Source organism: Dermacentor andersoni, chromosome 4 (genome assembly GCF_023375885.2).
Source record: "Dermacentor andersoni chromosome 4, qqDerAnde1_hic_scaffold, whole genome shotgun sequence".
NCBI classification, from domain to species: Eukaryota; Metazoa; Arthropoda; class Arachnida; order Ixodida; family Ixodidae; genus Dermacentor; species Dermacentor andersoni.
Genome location: NC_092817.1, coordinates 128,486,295 through 128,507,894, shown reverse-complemented (window position 1 = coordinate 128,507,894; position 21,600 = coordinate 128,486,295). Strand labels below are relative to the sequence as shown.

Sequence of the window (21,600 nt, the reverse complement as noted above, 5' to 3'; positions counted from 1 at the left end):
GATCACAGAAACCTGGCTGCATTCTGATGTGCAAAATTCTGAGACGGTGTCACCTTCCTAGACGCTGTTCTATTAAAATGAGGCAAAATGCTGACTGCAGTGAACTGTTGCGTGTGCATGGTATATCACTGCTTTGTTGTCGAGTTGCGAACTACAACTGTAGTTCCTACTTCGAATTGTTGATAATTCTAAATTGCACATGCTGATATCCCTGTATTTTCTTTTATTGTTCTTTATTTCTCTATTTTCCGATTTCTAGTCTCGTTTATTACCATTGATATAACCACTCCTGCTTGAGCCCGAATAGGGCCTGCAGTACTTGTAAATAAAAATAAATAAATAAATTGAAGACTGCTGCCGAAACTCGGCATCGGGAACTTACTAGTGCTCTCGTCAATTTAGGTTTGTGCTTCTGCATAACGAATAAGTTAATATTCTTCTTTTCATCGAGCCTGTTGCGGTCCGTCTATGCTTGCACACGGCTGAACCTGGGCTGCAAACACCGTTAAAAACAAAATGGCACACCAGTGAACCCGAACTTCTCGCCGCAATACTGAGCATCCGGTAAGCAAGGTCCTGCGTTCATCGTGTAGGGCTGCGACTGAACTCTGTTTTTTTTTTTTTTTGTCGTTTTTATTTCCTAGCAGTGCGTGGATTTAAGGGACCCGTCCGTGTGCAGCGAGCGCCCGGTTTCAGCCCCCCCCCCCCCCCCCCCCTGCAGAGGTCAGTGGGCAGTTAACGAAGTGCGCGCAATTAAATTATCTCCGCCGCACACGGTGCAAGTGGCTCGCGGGAGAAGTCTCACGCGTTTCGCGATTATATAGCGCGAGCTGCAGCCGCGAGGGGGGGGGGGAGGGTGCATTGCCCCGCGGCGCGAGCCCTGGCGGAGGCGTTTTAAGCGAATGAGAGCCGCCCGCCGGCCCGAGTTATTGCGGTTTTCGTTCGCGGCCCTTCCCCGCTCTTGCTCTGTTTGAGGTTCTCGGGTAAGTCATCTCGCGCGCGGAGACGTCATTTGCGGCGCGCGCACGAGATAGCGTATACCCAGTCGAGCCAACATTAAAGTGACTCGGAGAGGCAGGCCCCCGTCGCATCAAACGGTGAATGTGTGGCCGCCGTTTCACCGACGGCTCAGTAAAGTTAGAATAACGTCCTTAGTGTCTTACCGTGGCGTTCTTATACTAACACGTGCGTGGTACACGTCACGTGGTTGTATAGAGGGAAGTTAAGGGCAGCCATTTTCGTGGCTTCCGAGTTGGATTTGTGCCGCGCTGCTCGGGGCGCCTCTTATAACGACGCTCAGTGCATTTGTTGCTCACAGTCGACTGCGTTGGAGGGGAAAAAAATGGGGCGACATTTTATGGCCGCCAAAAGCAGTTCCACCTTTTCTTTTTTAGCGGAGCAGGCGACTTGTTGTGTGTAGCCGGCCGAAGCTCCGGAGTTCCGCGTAGATTTGCCAGCAGTTTCTGCTCTGCCATGGTTCCAAGGCGGACATTAAGAGATTTCGGCGGTGGAGTCTTTGAATTGTACAACAAAGGGACGTTCGTTCGAACCCAGGTTTATTGCCCCATTTCAAGGGAATCAAGAAAGCATTAGGGAATGGATTGTTGACTTTTTTTTTTCCGGGGGATGCGCGAACGTCTTGCGGTCGGTATGATTCAAGTGCCTATTGAAAGCAGCCGAAAAACCTTTGAAGAAATATGCTGAGTGAATATGCGCCAGTATAGCAACGAACAGGTACAGTTTGCGGCATAGCATTGTAGGCGTACGCTAGCAATGTTTTAATGTATTTTGTTTTGGTGTCATTCGAAGCGCCTGCAGTGGTTCGCTGACTGAAAAAAAAAAAACGTTTCGTCTATTTCGGAATTCCACTGCGGCATTGCTTTGACGACTTCAACCTCGTGAATACAAGTTGCGTGTAGCCAATCAAACAACGAATGCTGCGACGTGTATGAGATAGCGTACTGTGTCATGACACTAGGTGGGACATGAGCGTTGCGCCATGGTCGCAACAATGGCTTTTGGTGCAACTTGAGTTGCTTGATTTATAAGAAACAAGTGCACTTTTTTAAACTGAGAATAGAGAAACGTTTTAATGATCTAAACGTGGCCTACGCTAAATGATGGGGAATGCTGGGCCTGTACTTCCTTTGCAAAGGGCACGAAATCTGGTCTTCTTCAGCGATACCGGCTCACGCATACGCACATTGGTGAGATGTCCAGCGCGGTTCTGCCGACGACATCTACGGCCGCACAACTTGTAACAGTTGTGCGGCCGCAGATGTCTGCTTGTCAATCGAGCCGGGAAGCGCGGCAGCCCGCCGCGCTCGACCCGGCGCTAATCTTACCCGCTTTCGCCGCAAGTGCACACGATATCGTTGCGGTGCTTAGACGGGATTCTGACTTAGAGGCGTTCAGTCGTAATCCCACGGATGGTGGCTTCGCACCACTGGTCTCTCGACCAAGCACGTGAACCAAGTGTCCGAATCTGCGGTTCCTCTCGTACTGAGCAGAATTACTATCGCAACGACCGGTCATCAGTAGGGTAAAACTAACCTGTCTCACGACGGAAAATCGAGCATGCAAATGCTCGATTTTCTCCGACTCGAAGGCTACACTGCAGCGATCCCTGTACCAGCCTTGCGGCACGGCGTCCCGCGGACAATGCTGCTGTGACATTGAGAACACCATTCGCTCCTTCGCAGAAACCAAGTCGTGCTGCTACATTATTAGCAGAAAACCTGCACATCACGCAAGTGGCTGTACTTGGTAACCGCGTACAAAAAGACAGGCTCTTTTGTAGCCTGTGGCAACTGTGGGAACCAGCGCCACTCTCCCATGAGTTAATCACTCTCACATGTGCTAAACGTGTGTCGGAAGTGATGATTTAGCAACATCGACGCCACTCGCCCTGACATGAGACAGCTGCAGGCATAAGCACCACCGTCGTTCTCGCGATACATAGGGCTGCTTCAAGACCTATAATGTGAACGAATTCCGTTTTTATTTTTCTTCTCTGCAGCTTTTCCTCGGCTGAGACATTTGTGCTCACCCGTGCTCATATTTTTTTGTCTTGCTGTTTAGTTTACACAGTGAATCAAGATCCTCCAGATGCTCTGCCTATAATAAGGGAACGGCGCTTGCTTCAACCAACGGCTTCCCCGTACCCCAAGATTCTCCTCAAATATACGACATTTGCTTGGGCTTGCCTCATCTCACAACGGCCAGTCTGATGAGATCTGAACATGTTAAACGAAGTGTTCTTACCTGTGTAACTGTAATTGGAAGAATAAACGACTGTATATACATCAAACGGCAGTGTTATCCTGAATGACCATCGACTACTAGGACTAAGTATTATAGGACATCCTCTCGTCTTTCTAAACCCTTTATTGCCTCATCCGTGCAGCGTAGCAAACCGGAAATTCTCATGCGGTTGTACCAATTATACGGACTCTCGAGGCGCGTTCCCGCTGCCGCCGCTGTAGGGTATCGATGGTGCATGGGCTGCCCGCGTCTGGTGGGTCAGAAAAGTTAGAGGGTCCCTAGAGACGAGAGAGCCTCGCACTACATTTGGCTCAGAAAGTGACGAAGCCAGTCGGCTCCGCAAGGGGAGCCAGTGCCCGCATTCCGCTGCTGGTATGAGCCTAGTGCTCACAAACACCAGCGTCACTAATGCTCAGCAGGGACCCAGCGAGCCGGCAACGGCGAGCGGAGACCCGCACCGAGTAACGGCGACTTCGAGGATGACGTAGGCCCTCGTCGGGGCGCGCGCGCGCGCCCAACTGCAGGCATAAATAAAGTTATCTCCAATCCAATCCAATCAGCTGTGTGCATACACAGTGGTCGCACCGGAACGGATAGCAAACGTCATGCTGCAAACGCAGATGGTTTTCCTTTGGTCTCATCTCGTGCACGTGCTGTAGGTGCGACTGCTGCAACGCGCCGCTGGGCAACGCTCGTTATCACGCCAGCGTTCTGAGAGGCCTGGCAGCTGCCGTGGGAGGGGGAGGGCTGTTAATGCTGCGCTGCAGCAGTGGCTTCGCGTTCTGAGTCGCCATCACCATGTCGTCCCCACCCGAAGAGAACCGACACAATGTCATCCCTTGCTTTCAATGGGGCCAACAATGTTTTGATTTTGTGTCGTCTTGTTCTTTCTTTGTTTACCACGCATGAAGCGTAAATTGCGTCTCAAAGCAGTGAGCTACCATTCCAGTTTGATTGATGTTTTGTTTATAGCATCCTGTTAAATAAATGTCATGTTTACTGCTCGCAACTCCACCTTCCTGTCTCATTCATTGCTGTGTAACGTAGTGATCAATAATAACTGTCCGCCAGCACCAAAAGATAACCATAGTGTTTCACTAATGGTATAACTTATGGGCTTGAAGTTTCCCATGGAGGCAACCAGCGGCTCCGTTTCCTCGATGCATTGCGGATTTGTCTAGAAAAAACCGCATTGCTATCTTTCCCAATCAATACCTTCGTTTTCAAGCTAACTGCTAACTGGCTTAGCTTCCACGTAAAGGACCATAAACAAATAAGTGCGCGTCAAAAAAGTGCAGTGAGATGAGGGTGCTTCGTGAAGAGCAATCTTCTTCTTTCTTTCTTTTTTTTTTTTTGTGTGTGTGTGTGTGTGTGTGTGTGTGTGTGTGTGTGTGTGGCCCAAAATAATTAGCGAGTTACACGGCTCTCCAGATAGCCTTCCTGTCTGCTTTTTCCTGCGTCCGTTCTTCCTCTTCCACGACTTGCTCCAGCAACCAGCACGTCTCCTTCTCCCGCGCCCCATTTTCCAACCATCTCGAAAACGAAATAAAGAAGAAAGCTTGCGCAAAGCGTTAACTTTGCATGCGAATGCGTTCCTCCGGTAATGAGGCGAAAGCAGCATGCCAGCTCGTGCGCTGACAGGAGTGCGCGGGAGGCCTCGACTCCCGAAAACTAGCTGCCTGCGAAAGTGTTCGCCTCGCTCTCTGCCGAGTCTCCGCGCGCCTGTGCTTTGCTGATTTTGTGGCAGAGAGAGTTGGGGTAGGAGCGGCTGGCGGTGGTGGTCGTGGTTGTGCGGGTATGGTGAGGGAAGGTGATGGAGAGGGCGCGCGCAATCTTGATGGACGCGCGCGCGAGGTAGGAGCCTGAGAAGAGCGAGCTGGCCCGCTGAGCCCATTTGCTTCTCAAAAGAGGATTTCGCTTTCTCACTTTCTCTTTCTCTTCGCTCCTTTCTCGAAGGCAGTGGCGGACGCAGCGTGTTTGCATAGTGCCACCGGCCGTGCCTTAGCTTTCCGAGGCTTGACTTGGCTCGTCTTGTCTTCGCTCTTCTATCTTTTCGTCCGTGGCTGCTATTCGGAGATGGACGAGGGGCACGACGGTTTCCCAGTCTGACGACGACCCCCTAAGCACTTCTCGCAAACACACACGCACACGTGCACATACGTGCACACACAGAGACACACGCACAGTTTGATGCCCCCCCCCCCTTTTCATTTTTTCCTTATTTTTGACTGGAAAGACTTGGTTAGTGCTGCATTGTGCTTTTGCCGTGTGTCGGCAAACAGAAAATCTCGGAGAACTAGGCGAAGCAGAAAGAGAAATAGCAGGTATAATGGAGGGATGACCGTAATCATGCCCCGAGAGGGAGGAAGTGCCACTTTTATTCTTGCCACTCATTCAGGTCCCCGCACGTACGTACTGTCCATTCTTTTTTTTTTTATTGTTACGTCATTCCCATTTTCTTTTTTCTTTTGTTTGTGCTGACGTACGTTAAAATGCGGGGTTAAGCCCTAGTTAAGCCCTCGCGAGAAAAAGCAGACGCAACCAGATGTCGGTGATCAGTTGTTTTTCGGCCTAGCCAGGTGACGTGGAGTTCGCTTACGTCTATAATGGACCAAATAAAGTTGTTTCACTCACTCACTCACTCACTCACTCACTCACACACTAACTCACTCACTCACTCACCCACTCACTCACTCTCTCGTTTTTTCCCCTTTCCTTCTTTTTTTTACCTGTCTAATCACAAGGACGGCGCTCCGACGAGCCTGCTGCTGTTCACGCAGTGATAGCGTGCAAAAGTAACAACTACGCGAGCGGCGTTGCGCGCGAGAGGGCGAAATAGAACTCCCTTTGATGAGTATACCGGCATTGTGCATGGTCTATTCAATTGGTTCGAAGAACTTGCCTTTGATTCGGAGCAGTATTTTTCTGTGCGCCCAGCACAGGGCCGCGAGCGCGTTCCCGAGATAACAACTCCTGCACGGAATTCGTCCTTCAGAATGTATTATACCGCCTCGCGTCTGTCTGCGCATGCGGGCCTTATTCGTTCTTGTTTAGCCGTCCTTACGGGAAGCGGGATTGCATTGTTGAAAGCGCTAGTCTCGCGGCCTTCGTTTTTTGAAAGCAAGGAGGCCTATGCTCGCCAAACCTGGGCGCCAGTTTAAAAGCGATATGAAAAATCTTGCATTGACGGTTTGTTTATAACTGGGGATGCTAGCTACGCGCAATGCCCTTGGGGCTGTCGATATATACCGTTTCGGTTTTTCAAGGACACAAAAAAAAATAGAAGGAAGATTTGTTTATAAGACGACCGTGGATGACAATGCGATATCTTCGAAGAAGCGCGGCTTCGCGAGTTCCCAGAAAATCTGTAGCTACTTATTCGGCTTCTTTCAACACGCGAGGGGCGTTATTTCTGTCTTCAATTCGTGCTCGCGCTTTCTTGTTCTAAAAAAAAAAAAGGAAGACAGTTCTTTCTTTTTTTTTTTTTTATAAAGTTACACGAATCTGCGCAGTTGGATCTCTGCAGCCTGGAAAAGCTGCAGAGATCCAGTGAACATTGCCAGATTTGTCGAGGAGCTGCTAAAAGAGTATTTACTTGCGTAATTTTGCACTTCCCTGTTCGGAAGCCAGCGAGGCACTCAACAACGGCTTGAGCGTATTACTCTGTGGTATATGAAATATTCATATTTTATCCACAGGATAATTCTGACTTGGAATGGTCGGATGCCCGTTGCTTCAAGAGGACGTGCGTCACTGCGCCATCGTTGTCGCTTCACTCCAACGAAATCGCGTTTCTTTCGCGTGGAGTGACGCCGCTCTGCATTTGTTTGAAATTTCTTTTTCTCTTCTTCTTTCCATCTTTCCAAGTATTCCAAGTATTCTTTCCGTGTATTGCCGTTTGTGGCAGTAAAGCCTGATCACTAGAGGGCACTTCGCCGGTGTTTTCCGTTTGTCCCCGCCCAGCGCTCGCACTTTATTTTGTCATAATTTAGTATCTGAATTGCAATCACTCGCAAGAAACGAAGTGTAATTATACAGGGCGCCTGAGATTTGGGCCATTGAGCCAGTGTGAAACTTCGCTCAGATATCTAAGCGAGTAGTTCATTGCCTATAGCGGCGCCACTGACGGCCACCTCGCGGGCGCTTTCGAAAGTACGCTCGAAATGCCGTAGCGGACGACAACACTTTGCACCAAGAATGGCTGAAGTTCACGGCGTTAATGGCCCGGTGTTGCAGAAAATGCTGTATCGGCGTCCCACGTCCAGTGTCGACCATCGTTCCGGCAAAACTCATGTCGAACCACGGGTACTTAACCAAGAAAGATCCTCCATGTAGCGCAAGGAAGTTACTGAACTGACTTCCTCATTGCAAGATACGTCAGAAAAAATTGTAAAGTACGACTTACACAGACCTGCCGACATGATAGCGTCGGATTGTAATTTGAATGTACGAGAAAACATGATTCTGTTACGCGGAAACTCAAAACACGAACCCCTTTTCCAGCGTTTCTACGATTCATAGAGCGGTCATGGCCCCCGAGATTTCCGCGCGCCGTGTGCAAATGTGCCCGGTTCCGTGCAACACCTCCAGATGGCGCTCCCCTCCGCTGCATTAAAAGTACTCTCAAAGAGCCGCCAGTGATTGAGAATTACGTTTGGGTAGGATGCAACAGAAATAATGGGAAAGATAGGGAGGGGGAGTCTGAATGCTCTTCCGTCAGTGAGCCAAATGGAAAATAGTAAATTCAAAATAACAATAGCCTCTTTGGTTATCAATTACAATGAGTGGAAAGAAAACTTAGCTGCGCTTAACGTATTTGTGGACTGGGAACAATTCCACAGAAAAGAATCAAGAGTCAGTGGAATGTCTAAGCGCTGATATTAAGGGTTTCGGGAATGGTGCCGAAATTATCCTATTAGGTGACATGAATGCCCACATACAGGATGTAGATGCCTATGCCGACAACAGAGGGAAGTCAGTGTGGGCAACGTGGCCTCGTTATCGTGAATACAGTGCCTAAATGGAACGGGCAGACCACGTGGAAAGTGGGAAACCGGCAATCAACCATTGATTACGATCTGATGACAGAAGAAATTAATGATAAGTTTAGAGGAATGGTCATTGACGAGGAAGGGTATAGCAGCATAGGGAGTGACCATAGACGCATAAGTTTGAAAACGGGATATGTAGGTGGCAAAGAGAGCAAGGAGTGTAAAATAGCCAGTACAAATTTTAATACCGAAGAAATAACAAATATAGTCGCAAGAGTAGGGGAAAAATTTGTCAAATGGCCAAGCAAGGAGTGGGAATATAGGGAGCTCCTAAATGTAATAACGACAGAAATACGGAAAGAGAAGCAACATGTTCGTTGGAAAGGAAAAAAGAAACCGAAAAGCTAGTGGAACAGGGAGATAGGAGAAGCGATCGCCGAACGACAGAAAGCATCCCAAGAGCGCAGGCAGGGGAAAAAAAAGAAAAAGGCCCAGTCGCCGCCGGATGAAGTAGCCAGAAAATGTGAAATATAACGTGCGAAAATATCTACGGTTCAAATGCTGGTGCAAGCAAAGATAAAAGGTGAAAGTGAACGTTGGTTGTCAGAAATACGTGAGAAAAAGAAGGCCACATCTAGATTATTTCGGAACCTCATAAAATTATTAGGCAGGAAGTCTGAAATAATACAACAACATATCCTAGGCAAAGATGGAAACAAAGGAAAGGGATGCGCCATTAAATTACACCTGAAAAATAACAGCCAACTCTTTCCAAGGCAATGACGAGGTTTTACTTGATGAAAAAAAGAGCATAAAAGAGAACCAGATGGAAAAGGAGCTGGTGCGGACAAATTTCAACTGGAAGAAAGCCGAAGAGAAAATTCCTAAGCGCACAGCCACAGGGCTAGACGAGCTTCCCGTTAGGCTGATTAATGAACTAGGACCAATACGTAATGAAACCCTGTTGAAACAATAGAGAAAAGTGTAAAAGATAGATGAATAGCAGACAGTTGGCTGCAAACTAGAATGAATTTAATTTATAAAGGTAAGGGAGAGATAGAATTCACTCGTTCAGACCGTTCACCATTTCATCGCTAACATACAGGTTAGCAATGTAGGCAATTAAGTTAAAGCTGCTAGCATGGGCAGAGAATAATGGCATTTTGGGAGAACTTTAGAATAGCTTCAGAATAGGTAGGCGTTTAGATGATAACTTATTTGTCCTCACTCAGTGTATCGAAATATCAAAAGTAGAAAAGAGACCATTATATGTGGCCTTTTTAGACGTTACAGGAGCGTTTGACGACGTAGACCGCAACATTTTGTGGGATATGCTGAAAAGGGAAGGCTTACGTGACGATTGTTTACAGCTTTTGAGAGAGATTTAGCGAGAAAATACCATTTGCATTGAATGGGAAAGAATAAGGAGCGAGGAGAAAGTTGATATCAACATGGGACTGAGGCAGGGGTGCCCTTTATCCCCACTGCTGTTTACGATATACATAGTGAGGATGGAGAGGGCGCTAGAAGGAAGTAATATCAAGTTTAATCTATCATACAAACAGGCGGGTACAGTAGTAGAGCAGCAGCTTCAGGTGTGTTTTATGCGGACGATATTGTGTTGTTAGCTAACAAGCAAAGTGATATGAAATGTAGGTCTATTAACTTTGGACAGCAAGGCGATAAGTTAGGTCGGAAATTTAGCGTTAAAAGATCAGGTGTTGGGATATTCAATGAAAACAGCGAACAGACAGTGACAATACAGCGCCAGGACATACCTCGCGTAAAAGAGTATGAATAAACGAAGACAATAGATGACAAGAGAAATGCGGCCATAAAAAGACACACAGTGCTATGGGGATACAATAGTAACGAGCTGTTCCGGGTTATGTGTAAAGGTGTAATGGTTCCAGGACTTACATTTGGAAATGCGGCTGTTTGCTTGAAATCAGAGGTACAATCAGGACTCAATGGCAACCAAAGGTCAGTGGGACGCTTCACATTGTGTGCTCACGGGAAGAGAACAAATGAAGCTGTGCAGGATGATATGGGCCGGAGAAATTTTGAAGTGATGGAAGCTCAAAGTAAAATTAATTATGAAGAACCAATGAGGAATATGGAAGAAAGTTGATGGCTTGGAGAGTGTTCGTGTATTTGTACATGAATAACATTGATTCACAGTGGAGGAAAAGAACTAGGAAGCTTACCTGCAAGTATGCGGCCTGTATGATGAGCAATACAGCAACAAAGAATGTCAAGCGGAAAGTCAGAAATATTGAGATAATATCATGGGCAATGGAAATGCAACCTCTCATGAGTAGTTACTAATGACAGGGAAAAAAGCGAATTCAGGAAAGAAACAATTTATAACAACTCAAAGGGGATGGATGGATGGATGGATGGATGGATGCAAAACTTTAATAAACTCAAAGGAGAGCTCATTACTTTTCGAAGCGAGATCGGGGTGCCTTAGAACACGCACTTATAAAGCGAGACATAAGAAGGAAGAAGAAGCATGTGGTTGCAGTTGAGGCAGCGGTGGTTGGACGAAGTGGCTCGTAGGAAGCCATCTTGCGCTCGCTGCGGCTTCTGTCACTTGGCCAGGTTTTGGGTGATATTAGGCTTTACTAATCTTATTTGTTGAGCTCTCACTGATTATAACGCCAGCTTCACCCTAGCTGATGTCCATAAACTCCCCCGGCCGGGATTTTTCCCCATGGGCGGCCTCTGTTCCAACGGATGAATTACCTCTAGATTTGTTCATCCGCAGTGGTGTGAGCAGCATCCCGGTGGCTCTGGTTCCTTCAAATGGAGGCTTTTTACGTCTGACCAACCCCCAGGCGATCCAGAAATCTCTGCATGCTGCTACCTTACCAGACCATCACGGAAGTGAGACAGTTCGGCCGCGAAGGTACCGTGTGTCGATCGCCAGACCAGTCCTGTGTCGCGGATTTGCTTAAGCGCTCATCATTCGCGTCATTACCGGTGAGTGCCTACATCCCTGCTCACCTCGCCTGGACTAAGGGAATAGTCAGAGGTGTCGATGCTGATCTTTCTTCCGCTGAAACACTAGAGAGATTGTCTGGGACTGGAGTAATTGCTGTTTACCGATGCAATCGAGTGGTAGACAATAAGCAGGTCCCAACAGAATCGGTTATTCCAACTATTGCTGGAACTTCCTGCCCATTTGAACTAAAGGTGTGGCCCCTTGTGTTCAGAGTTGAACCCCTGGCGTCGCGTCCGATTCAATGCCGTAATTGCTGGCGATACGGCCATAGTATGGCAGGGTGTAAATCAAGACAGCGTTGTTGCGCATGTGGGGAAGAACACGCTCAAAGTGATTGTAGCGCCCAAGAAGAGCGATGCTGTCTCTGTGATGGAAATCATCCAGCCAGTTATTTAAACTGTTCTGTTAGGGCTCAAGAATTACAGGTGATTGAAATAATTGATCGACGATGCTGCTCTAGGATGGAGGCCATAAACATTGCGAAAGAAAGGGCATCTGGCTATGCGGGGATAATAGGCAGACAAAATCTTACCACGGACCTATCACTTACTGCAACTATAGAGGCCGCTGTGGAAAAGGCAGTTACAAAAGTTATGGAAAGGTTGGCAATCAGCCTTGGTGAATGTATCTCACAAGCCGTTTCTAGTCATTTATCTCATTTGATGCAAACTACCTGCCGAGCTCCTGTAACAACCCAAACAGTTGATCCTGAGCACCAAACTAACAATAAAAGATCAAATGCCAATCCTTGCAATAATGATATTGAACTTTCAACTCCCTCTTCCGCGGGCCCTACACCTTGTAACCTGATTATTACAGATTTGAAGATGACAGAGGTGGAACAAAATGCTCGAGCATATAAAAGAACCATGTCTTCTATTAATGAAGACTCCTCCCCCGGTCCTCACTCAAAAGCTAAGAAAAGTCAGTCCAGTGTTGTGCTAAAGGAAAACATTCTACAGAAGGCAGTTTAGACTGCGGCACTTTCCAAAAAATAGGATCACTAAAAGTGCTTCAGTGGAACTGCCGCTCTTTATATTCTGCTTCAGTAGATTTAACTTGTCTAACTTCTCGACTTAATCCTGATTTAATTATGTTACAAGAAACGTGGCTAAATCCTGAGAAATCTTTTCAAATAAAATTCTACAGATCATTTCGATTAGACCGTCCTACAAGAGGTGGCGGATTAATTGCATTTATCTCATCTAAAATTTGCCATAAGGCTAAAATTTCATTTCAACTTTCCACTCCAGAGTGTGAAATCCTAGCGATAGAGCTGGTTCTCCCGGGATGTTGTCCCTTTACCGTAGTTAATGCATATTTTCTATCTGGCGTACAGGACACTAGCACACTGGATAGTGCTATTAACTCTTGCGGACGTGACATTGTAATCACAGGTGATTTCAATTCTCACCATATCTCATGGGGTTTAACAACAGATTTGTGTGGCACCCGATTGTGGAACTGCTCATTGGACAATCGACTAACGTGTGTAAACTCCGGTTCTATTACGTTTGTGAGAGGCCGATCTTACTCTTCACTAGATCTTACATTCTGTGGCCCGAGTCTCTCCGTAACTTCTTGGTCGACTATTGATTGTTCGACAAGCAATGATCACCTTCCAATAGTATAAGACGTCACACGTCCTGTAACATTTATGAGTACCAGGTTCGAACTTTCATAAATTACAACATTTTAAAAAAATGCTTACGAAATGTTCTTTCATCTCTGTCTGATGCGCCTACAGAACAAAAAACCACGATTATCTGTTCTGCTTTGGAAAGTTCTAAAAAAAAGGCTCAATTTGAGATTAGATTGAATAAAAGAAATTCTTACAATCCCTGGTGGAATGAGGAATGCACTCGAGACTACAGAAAGAGAAAGGCTGCTTGGAAAAAATTATCGCATAACCAGAGTCCCAAAAATTGGAGTGACTAGAAATTTTTTCGAGCTGTCTTCAAACATACACTTTCTAAAGCCAAAGATGAATTCGACTGTAAGCATTTTGATTTCTTGTCTAACAATAAAAAAAAGCGTGCATTGTTCCGTTTTCTCCGCGCTAGAAAACTTCTTCCGCGTCAAATTAATATTGACTCTATAATCTTAAGTAGCGATGAAAATAAACAATCACTAGAAGAAATCGCGAGGGGATTAGAAATTAGATTTTCTTCTGTCTGGCCAAGTTGGTCTCGCTTACGAAGGGCATCAGATGATTTTACAGAAATCTCCATATTAGAATTGGCTGAAATCGTGGAGCGACTTCCAGATTCAGCTCCCGGCGTGGATGGGGTAACATCTACTATGATCAGAATTTTATTTAAGGAAGCTTCTCATGACCTTTTAGCTATTGTAAATTACTCAATTCGGTTCTCATGGATTCCGTCTGCGTGGAAAATTGCTAAAGTCATCCCTATTCTTAAATATCATGGGGAAGGATATGCAATAGATAACATTAGGCCATTTGCGCTAACTTCAAATTTGATTAAATTAATTGAAAGAATTCTATATGCCCGTATGATTAAATTTATACAGAACAAAGACTTGCTTAGCCCCTGCCAAATTGGAATCCGACCATCATGTTCAATTTGGCATGCTCACGTGGACTTAGAAAGTAGAATAAAATCAGCACGGCGACAGAGGCAAATAGGTGCTCTTGTGACATTAGACATTTCCAAAGCCTACGACAGTGTAGAACACTTAATTTTATTAGATATGTTGCGAAATCTAGAGGTTCCAAATTATTTTTTAAACTGGATTGGTGAATTTTTAAATGGAAGAACATTTTACTGCTGTCTAAGAGGCGTTTACTCGAGGATATATAATCAATCACGAGGTGTCCCTCAAGGAGCTGTCACTTCACCATCACTATTTAATATTCTGATGTGTTCCATTCCTCTTCATCAAGATGTACAAACATACGTATACGCGGATGACATTGCTTTCTTCGCATCAGACAGTGATATTCACTCTTTATATTATCGACTACAGAACTACCTCAACGCCATAGAAACTTGGTTAAACAAAATTCGCCTTTCACTTAAAGTTAAAAAATGCTCGATATTGGTTTTCCCTCTTAACAATCCTGTTAACATATCGATATCCTATCGCCTCGAGGCTATACCTCAAATGGAGTCGGTGAAATATTTAGGTGTAGTATATGACGGTTCCCTCAGCGGGCTCGGCCATATTGACCATATAGTTAAAGAAGGAGTGCAAGCAGTTGGTATGCTACGTAAGCTGTGCAACAGTCGGTCGGGAATGCGGAGAGATCCACTTTTAATGATATACGAAATGTATATGCGGCCCATTTTAGAATTTGGATGTGTTTCATTTTGTGGTTCTCCAGCTTATAAATTACGTCCCTTTGTTCTACTTGAGCGGGAAGCCCTACGACTGTGTTGCGGATTACCGAAATGTGTTGCCAATAACATACTACACCAAGAAGTCAGGTTGCCCTCAATATTGTGTAGATTTCGTTTACTGACGGTGCAAACAGTCTTAAAATTGTATGAATCCCCTATTACAAGATTGGAGTACCTATTCATTTCCCAGCCTGCACTATTCTTCGGAGTGCACTGGCATCGTTTTCATACAGCACAGGTGGTTTTCGTACAAACATTGATCAATCCCTTAAATGTACGTCTCTGGTAGGTACCGACTATTTGTGATGTGCGAGAGAACCTACAAATTATATATGATGACATCTACCCAAATAATGCAAAACTTCTCTCTTATAATATATTAAACAGCTTATTACAGGACCATTTATTGAGTTTATCTATAAGTACGGTCATTGCGACAGATGCCTCACAGTGTGAAAAAAATTCTGATATTGGCATTTTCTCTCCCGCTCTAGACTGGTCATTTGCAATCAGGATTCCAGACTTCGTTGCCGTATCCTTGGCTGAATTTCTAGCTGTAGTTCTAGCCTTACGAAAACTAAATTCGTCAATATCGGCGGTAGTAATAATCACAGATTCTTTATCCTTATGTTCCTCGCTCACAGCAAATGATGTCACTAACCTTTTACGTACATTTTATTTTCAAGTGCCTGCCCACATAAATTTAATTAGATTGCTTTGGGTGCCTGGACATAAAGGATTAGTCATGAACGAAATGGCTGACAGTCTCGCGAGCATGCCCCTCACTGGCCCTGTATTACAATCACTTCCTACAATAGCTTACCTAACGACTACTAGATTCAGGAGATATACAATTATTCAAGACTTTTTGAACCCAGCTGTAGCTAATTTTTCAGAATATCGACCCCTCCTATTCCCTTGGCCCAAAAATTCCTTTCACGCCAGAAAAACTGAAGTCATCTTTACCCGATTACGTTGTCGAATACCAAAATTAAACTTCTATCGCCACAGGGCTCGTCTGGTGCCCTCCCCTCTGTGCCCAGTCTGTGGAGAAGATTAAACACTAGATCATTTTTTCATATTCTGCCGCCGTTTTACTTCTTTAAGAAAAAATATTCTAGAATCAAGATTTACACAGCTTGGCTTAAGCTTTTCAATTATATATATCCTTTCTCTAGGAGCCTCCTCTCTAGGAAAGTGCCACAGGGATATTTGCTCAACCGTGGAGGAATTTATAATTGCTACAAAGAGAGTGTCTTGAATTCTTAAACATTTTATTTTTGTTCATTTCCTCCAGTTAGCTTTACCAATTCTAGTATTTAACAAAGATTGCCTAATTTCATCCAAATCTTGGCCAATCCCCCACAGGGGGTGTACGCCATCCCACAAGGAATACCGTACCATACCATACCATGTGTCGATTTAGGCACCACTGGCCTCCTTGAAGCCCTTGGTTTCAGCGAGAGCAGTGGAAAAGTAAACATATCCGATATAGAGGTTAGTAAGAGGCGATCGGAAGATTGGGGGTATAAAAGTAGGGAAACGACAAAAAACGGAGGCGTACAAAAACGAACGCCACAATAGGAGTTTAGAAACTTTGGTTATGGGAATTCATCGTGCGTTTTTTTAAACATAGGTAGGACATTAGGCAATAAAATAACAAGAGCTTGGTGGCGCAACCCGCCACCCCGTTCCAAAGGGGACGACCATAACATACATCTATCCATCGCGGCCCACGCAAGAGGCTGCGCTTCTACCAGAAAGCTCGACTTCGTGCGTGGCGTTATCCGCCAGCTTTCCCCAGTAAACATTACGCTTGCATAAGCTGCAGTTGCCGGGAAGCGTGAGAAGCAGTCAGGGATCTTTCAGTGCTATTGCTTTCCGCGCTTAAAGACGAAGCTTAAGCGTCCTCCAACTTTTTGTTTCGTTCGGGTGCCAGACCTTTGCTTCAGCGGTGGCAGCTGCAGGAAATGCGCAGACCTCTGTGGAAGCGGGCACGTGCACGTTATTACTGGATTTAGGGATATATCAGTCTGCATACGTGCCGGGTGCCTGTCGCTCAGGCATAAAGCTCAGGCATACAAAGTGAAGCGCATGTTGAGGAGCCGCTTCGCTTTGTCGAACAAGGTGATGTACCAATAGCAGCTTTTTTTTTAATTCTACACTTCCCGTAATCCTGTATCTGTATACCTCAAAAACAGCCACGCATCGTTGCTGTAGGCTCATATCAGAAAGGACTCAGCACAGCGCAATGCCAGGACAAATTGTAGTGATCGTGTTATCACTATATCAACGAAGTCAGCCAAACACACGGGTGAACAAAAACACTAGTTAGTGCTGCACCACCGACGCAGTTCCGCTGCCTAAGTCGAGCAAACGCCCTTCCCGCTTCATTTCTCGGAATCCGAAATTCCCTCAGTGACCTGCTTCGAAACGTACATACAGCGCTATAGTGTTACCATCTTTTGAAAAAATTTTTGGGACATTTACGGAATAAAATACCCACGATGTATTTAAAGGCGACGCTGCCCCGGCAAAGGTAGATGGGCGCAGGGGTTAGTTCCTTGCTGCGTAGGCACTGAATTTCCATGCCGCAAAAGATCGTAAGAAAGAATTCAACTGAGCACAAAATGCACGTGCTAAATGGTACTCTGCGGGGTAAGTCTGCTCAGGCGGTGTCAATGTGTAAGGACTTCATAAACGTTTCCAGCGACAAACGAACAGCGATACCATATGCAGCAGCTAACAGCAGCATTCGCCTTGAGCTACGTCTTTTCAAACGCATTTGCCAGACAGGCAAAACATCAAAGATGCCTTCAGGCGCAACGGATAAATCTGATGGCAAAGCACTTGCCTGTGATCATTTCGATAAAAATGGCGGGAGTTAGTTTCCTTAAAATCGAGGTGAAGCGATAGCCTCGCATTAAAAAAAATATCAGCAGCAGTGTTGCACGAAGCAAATAGCAACAGCACAACATGTGCGAAGCCACGCATAATATCGATCCAGAAATTTTAACTGCGTGACAGCTGGCCAGACGATTTAAAGGAGCCGTGTAAAACAAGAAAAAATAATCAGTTTTTGCAAGCCTCAGCAGCTTCAACGCATAATACGATGCAGTCGTAAATTAGTGCACGCTAGTAAGAGCGACAAGATAGAGAAGCAGCAAGCGGCAGAGGTGGCGAGCGCTGTTCAGTACCTAAGCGAAATGCCTTTAACCCGCATGCTGCTCTGCGGATAAAGCGAACCAAACATGGGTTGGCCGTGACCAACGTCATCGTTTGCCCGTGTAAACATCGAGAGTACAAAAGAAAGCGTGATAACAAGAAATTTCTCGCCGAACGGTGGTGATCCATTACTGTCGTTGTTCCCGCTCATGAAGTCTCGCGAAAATTATTAGAATCGCGTCGCCGGCAAGCTTTTGCTGGCATTGGAGCAACCCACTAATAATTGTTCTTCGAAATGCTTTGAAGCTTTGGCTACTGCACACATGCGACGGGTGCTGCTTATTTCGCTCTGAAAGTGGTAATCAAACAGACAAGCACGAGAAACGATGCGGTAATATACGGCGTACGGCTGCTTCCTTTCCCGAGTGTACTTAGCAAGGCCGCGACCAGTGGCGCTTCCGTCGGCGTGCACTACGAGTATACTACGAGAAACCTGATAGTTGCGGTTTAAAGACCACGCTACCAATTGCTCATTATCACCAACCTCAACCGACTTGTTCGGTTTGGAGAAATTGATAATGTCGTACCACCTTTCCCCTCCTTTCATATAACTGCGGCCTTACGATCCACTTGCGCGTCGTGTGTCTTCAGGTAATGCTCGTCCACTGCGACGTAGTGACTATTTCAATGGGTCCACAAAAAGCGCTTTCAGCTGACATTTGTCAATGCAGCCCTGTTGAATAGTCGTTACCGTTATCCATTGTTTTAAGACGAGTGCCGTTGGCGCGGCCTTGGCTCCATTCGCTGGACAGGATAGTGCCGTGTAACATTGCACCCGTTTTCGGTGACATTTCCATATCGACCTTTTACTACTGATCCTGCCGCCACAGCAATGCGAGTATTTCATGTGCGTGAGTGGATTCAGGCACTTTGATTATCATAATCAGAGGCGGCAGGCGCCGTCAGGAGGTCTGTAAATGCGTTGCTTCTCGAAAGTATTGAAATCGCAGGAAATCAAGGTAGCCTGGACGATGTAATTCAATAGAGTATCAGGAAGGTTTGAGCATTTCAAATGAACAGGCAGAGTGCACGATCTCGCATGGATGTATATGGTTCTTTATGGCGTTGGGCATGACGCAACAAGACACAGGAAGAATGCCGATGGCAAGATCTTAGAACTCACTGTACAAATCTTACGTGACATGATGTTAAGGGGGCCCTGAAACAGCCCTCGGGCTTGGTGAAATAACATAATCCGCGGGTAGCATACGCTTCTGTTAACATCTGAGCTAAGTTTTGCTATCGTACGTGGTGCGTGGAGCTCGCAAGCTGAGCGCGAAGCCACCTTTCTCTCAGGCGCTCTCCTTTCAACGGAAGCCGGCTCCTCATTCCCTTCTGGACACTTGATTTCATAAAGCGGATTCCCATACGCGGCTGCTATTGGTAACTGCGGTCTGCTACGTAGCGTAGATACCGCGGCCACCGCGAGGTGCCGCCACGAGTTCACTGGCTAAGCGCACTGCGGCTCGCTGAGGGCAACCGCTTGTGGCTTACGTTTAGCGCGTCGTAGTGTCTACGTTAACATCCAAAATGAAATTTGAACTGCGAGCCAGGGTGACTTTTAGTAAGCGGAGCGTTGTGGCGGAGCACTGCTCCGTAGCCTTCGCAGTGCAAAGCTTTGAAGAAGGAACGGGAGCACAGCTAAGGCCGTGTTTGATTGTCAGTAACTCCGCTTCTACTGAACGCATTTGAGTACTTTTTGAGGCAAAGTATTTCTTCACGTGCATTTCTCCTTTTCGATAAAAAAGTGGTTCAGGGCCTCTTTCAATGCGCCTGTTTATACTTTTTTTCAAACTCGGTGCAAACGCGTTCGGTCCTTTTATTATCATTACCTCCGAAAAGAGTTTATGTTTGGGATACGTTGTTTGCTTAAGGCAAATAAGTGGCTGCTACTGACTACAATGCCAAACTCTCCAACGCGCTCATGATAAAAACAAAAAAGAAACATAATCGGCCAAGGCCGCTTGCTGACTTGTCCTCCGGCGCCATCTTCCTTCACAAGTTGCGGGTGCGATCTCGCCTGCGTCCTTTTGGCCTGTCAATATCGCCAGTGGTCACTGGTTGGTCATCCCAGCGTATGTGCTATAGGACGGCCAATCGAGTGTACATGATTTATTTTTCATCTCCTAATTGATTCGCTGATGCACGCCGACGCCAGTCGACACCAAATACCCATTACTCAGCTTCAAACAAGGTCACCATCATATCCTATACCAGACCGCATTCTGTTATAAAACTGCCCATCACACAACATGGACATACCCACACACAGCCCCAATACACCGCGCCTCAGTGTGGTGGTTTCGACTCCCACGCGTCATAATACCGTTAGCACCGCACACTGGCCGACAAACCAAAGTGGACCGTGTTTTGCTCGATGCGAAACTCGCGTCGATTCCAGCCCCGCCGGTGCCACATATTGGGAAGGCGTGGAACTGTGCGCCGTGGACGTTTCCGGCATTGGCGATCGAAACCCCTGGGAAATCGCGGAGGGGGTCCTTCAGAACGTGTTATTTCGGCCGCACTTTGGCCATCACGTCTGCTCGGCCGGTTGGCCGGCCTCGGTAGCATCTGTCGGCCGCCTCCCTTTCTGCCTGCCCGCCCCACCGCCATTCAATAATGCAGTGAGGGATGACCGATTCGGGCAGGCGCCTCGTCGGCGGGGTAAACACGCGTTGCTGTGGCCGGCCCGCGTTTGGAGGCATTCCGTTAGGGCACGAGGCGTCAGGTTTGTGTAGCCCCCGAGCGTTTGACGAGACCGCAGCGGCCGAGACGGGTCCATATTACCCGAACTGGAGCCGAAGAAGGCAAGCGGGGCCAAAGGGTTTGGCGAAGGGTTGTCGAGCGGGGATACACTTTATCTCGCCTGTTGCCAGCAGCGCTGCTAGGAACACAAGTGGTGCGTCTGTCTGTGCCGCTACGTTTGGGCTCCTGCTTGTAGCCACCCTGGCGAGGAAAGAGAGGAGAAATTTATTTAAGAAATAGCTGAGAGATCCTGAGACTGAGCCTGCAACCCTTCTACTCTGCAGTCATGAGATAACGTAAAGGCTAGAGTAAGAGGGTTATCAGGGCTGACAGTGTGCACTGAGGGCCCGAATAAATAGCCTGTCAAATGAACCTTTCACAACTGCAAGTCAAGCCCCGCGCTGTGCGGGAATGCATGCAGTGCATCAACTGCTCTGCACGCTGTTGAGCCATTCAAACTGCTCCACTCTTCTCGGATACGTCAGTTGGGACCGTTCAATGAGCACTAAGTTTCTGACATAGCGAGAGCAATAGGGAGTGGAACATCTTGTCATATGTAGGAAGCTTCTTGTGATGGGTAGAAGGCGCAGCGCGTCCCAATGTCCATTTCAATGACGCCGCATGTAATAAGCGAGTAGTTGTACACAAGTCTTTGCCCTTTCCTATTTCAACTCAAAAGATCTTGCTGCTGGGCAAGTCCGTACGGTTTATTATACATTTTCCTATACATTTTGGAGTAGCGTGCGTCGTGTTCTACCTGTAGTTTCTGTTTTTGCGCTGTTAAGAGAAGTTTTTCTGCATCAACATTTACTGGTGACCAGGAATCTTGTCACTGCTGGGAATGTTGTTATGCAGCCTGTCGTAATGTCTTTCTTTTTTCTTTTTTGTCATGTGTGATGGATAAACCTTTGCAGTGAGTGTTTTTTTTATTTTGTTCACGCCTGCTTCACGTTACCGTTAACTGAAATCAATATGAGCAGCGTAAGCGATTAGTGGATCAGAATAA

At 46.5% G+C, this 21,600-nt stretch overlaps 1 protein-coding gene across 1 annotated transcript in view; it reads left to right on the top strand.

Annotated features, from left to right (window-relative positions):
- The window catches only part of LOC126537632 (adenylate cyclase type 8-like), a 618,168-nt gene that overhangs the window by 111,613 nt on the left and 484,955 nt on the right, over positions 1-21,600 (top strand). The window lies entirely within an intron of this gene.